Below are 3,381 nucleotides of genomic sequence, written 5' to 3'. Positions count from 1 at the left end.
TCTCTCAGATCAGAAGTTGTTGATGACCTTTTGACCTGAATTCTGCAATATGAGATTTTCGGGTCGATTCAGTCGAGACGGCCCGAGTGGAGTTTCATGTAAATGTTTCGTACGGGAAAAAAAATCGCCTCCCACCTAGGTTTATTTCACCTAAGAGTCGTACGATTTCTACGAGTTAAAACTCGTGATCTTTGGAAAGGACCTATACGAGCTTATTACGTGTTAGCTACGAGTGAGGTACGACTTTATGGAGTTGGTTACGAGTTATGTACGAATTATGCCGAGCAGAGCACCGAGTTAACTACGAGACTATTACGAGCGTAACAAGTTTGTACCGAATTAGATACGAGTTAGGTACGAGCCAACTCGGTGGTCGCATCAAACTCGTAGATGACAAAACCGCTGACGAATATCCAGAGTAGTGTACAAGCTAGGTATGAGTACCCCGAGTACTCTACAAGCTACCTACGAGTTCTTCGAGTTTACTACGAGTTATCTACTCGTGGCGATAATTTTGAACATGTTCAAAATTAGCACCACGAGTTCAGAGCTGCTACGAGTAGGTAAGAGTCCTCTCCGAGCTTTCCGAATCGTCCTACGAGTTTTTGCCGAGTTTGCCGAGTTAGCAACTCGGCATTCTCTTGTAACTCGTATGCTGAAAAAACCCCTAGTGGGAGAGGGGAGTCCGTCCTAATTCGAGTGGGGCGGTCTTGGGAGTCGGTCTCGCATTAGAAACCGCTAAAGAGACCACAAGTTAGAAGTGGTCTCCAAATAGCATAATTAGAGAGTAAACCGAACCTTAAATCTCTAAATGAAGACCGAATCTAAAAGTAGTCTCCAAAAGACAACATAGGACAACCATTTACTTTTGTAAACTTTTTTGCTTTTGTAAACTTTAGTTTGCTTTTTAATTTTGTTACCTATTGAAACTTTTTAAAACACATTGGAAAAAAAATCTGAACAGTATAATGTAAAGTTGACTATAGGTTGTATTGTCCGTCCTTACATAAGTAAAGACATTATTTTGTTTTGTGATCCCAATCTTCAATACAACCACCCAGTCTGCAATGTCGAATCGCCCACGATGGCGTGCATTTCGATACTTGGAGTAGGCCTATGTATTATATTATATTATCTGAGATTAACCAGTGGACCTTTCTGTTATTTGTTTATACGGATAAACTTACGAAAATCTATCTGCTAATTTTGCGGTTAATTTTTGAAATTATGAGTATTTTACTCCTTTTTTTTATTTTCAAAGTGGTCTTGAATTGGAGGTCATTTTGTCACTCGGTTGGCCTACTTCCATAAAGGTGGTCTCGTCTTGAATTATATGGAGAGCTCAGTGTTAAAAGATAGGTAGCCTACTTTCAAAAAGTGGTCTCGAATTAGAGGATCTCGAAATGAAGGGCGGACTGATGTACTGTACATGCAAAGATTAATTTTAAATTGCTTATTTAATGAAATTACAAACAGTCATTAATTTCAACTATCAACTTCAGTCATCAACTTCCAATAAGTCACAGATTGTTCATGTATTTGCTCTCTCGCAACCTTTCTTGACCTCCGTCTGTGTCTATGTTATAAGTGAAAGAAATTTTATTTCGTTTTCGAGTTTATAAAGTTTGATAAAACAAAAAAAAAACACCTAATTGCTGACTTAGGAATTTTATCTTAAACGGTTCTGTAATTGGGAGAGAAAAACATTCCTTGACCCCACAATTCAATTTTTAAAATGTTGTCATTCATATATTTTGATTGCTTTAGGTATTTACTTTAATTTGTTTGCGATGGTGTGCGTCGGTGGCAATCGCGTAGTAGAATATTAAACATATTTCTCACGACGGCTTAAAACTGTCCCCGACGATAAATCGGGTCGGGCTGCGTCGGCCGACGCTGTCTGAGTTGGCCTTTACGTAGACACTGCATAGATTGGATTTCTTCGATGTGATACCAAAGATAACCCGCGAAAGTCCTGAAACTGATTTCCACTAGTTCCTTCTGGTGGTGAATTGGGCAGTTGAAAGGAGATGAATCCCCTACTCTTTTGCGAAGAGTGCACTACGTTCTTTAACGTGCACTGGGCAAGATCCACGGTACAGTGCACACACAGTGGCTACCACCACTTTAACCGACTGAGCTAGCTGCTAGTATTTTAATGTTACTTGTGGTAGACATTATTTACAGGTGAATCCTGTCTGATTATTTGATATTTACTTGATAACATTATAATTCATAATCTAGCCATCTTCTAAATGGAAAAAAAAATATTAGAGAATGTAGCCCAGCGACAAACAATAATGCTTCGTAATATCATGGCGGTATTAGTGAATAGTGAGTTTACTATAATACCTCCATGGTAAAAACAGTCATAACAATGAGTTTAGAACAAAAAGTTGTTTTTCATATGCCAATAAATACCATGAAGGTCAAAATTTTGCTTTTTGGGTAAATGGATAAAAATGCTAATCTCGGGAAATCTGGATTCCTGACGAAAGTATCAAAGGACTGATCGGCTGATGAGACCGGATGGGAACAACATTCTTGAAAATCGTGGATGGAGAGGGTGGGGAGTCCTTAAAAGACGAGTTTCGAGCGAACGCTATTCGAATTCTAATACGGGCGCCCCCTATCTCGTGGGAGTACTTTTTTAACGTTCCATGCGTGCATACAAGGACTCTTTAAGATGAATACTGATGACCAGGTAAATAATAGTTATTCAAGAACAGATTCCGTTTATCAAGCATCGAGTTAATTATAAGGAATTTACATTCTTCCCTACATTTTTCATTGAGATGATTGCAATATTTAGCAAAGAAAGTATTTTAAACAAAATAGGATAACTACCAAGTTACAAGGACCGCATTTGTTTTCCTCTGTTATTAAAAAATAGTTTGCACGTTTTAAAATGTAAGGATTCGATCGTAATTTCGCTTGACCAATATGAAGATTATTATATTTTAAGTTTGGTAAGAAATACACTGTGACCATACTGCACCACTGAGCCAATTTATCAAAGAAAGTCACCCATAAGCATTAAATAGAATATTATTTTGTAAATAGCATTCAGTTTTCCATATTTTTTGTGTTTGGTAATTGTTTGTACACATGTCCCTCATCACAATATGCAGTCTTTTAGCGCCAACATAATGTCAATGGCTGCCGAATGTCTGAAATCAGACGGCTACAAGTGCCAGTACCAGTACCAGTATGACAACCCTAGTGGGAGAGGGGCTTTTCCCCCCTCTCCCACTAGGGTCTTTTTCAGCATACGAGTTACAAGAGAATGCCGAGTTGCTAACTCGGCAAACTCGGCAAAAACTCGTAGGACGATTCGGAAAGCTCGGAGAGGACTCTTACCTACTCGTAGCAGCTCTGAAC

This window comes from Anneissia japonica, unplaced genomic scaffold (genome assembly GCF_011630105.1).
Source record: "Anneissia japonica isolate Jap-2015-1 unplaced genomic scaffold, ASM1163010v1 scaffold287714_len2871179_cov188, whole genome shotgun sequence".
NCBI classification, from domain to species: domain Eukaryota; kingdom Metazoa; phylum Echinodermata; class Crinoidea; order Comatulida; family Comatulidae; genus Anneissia; species Anneissia japonica.
This window is presented reverse-complemented; position numbering follows the sequence as displayed.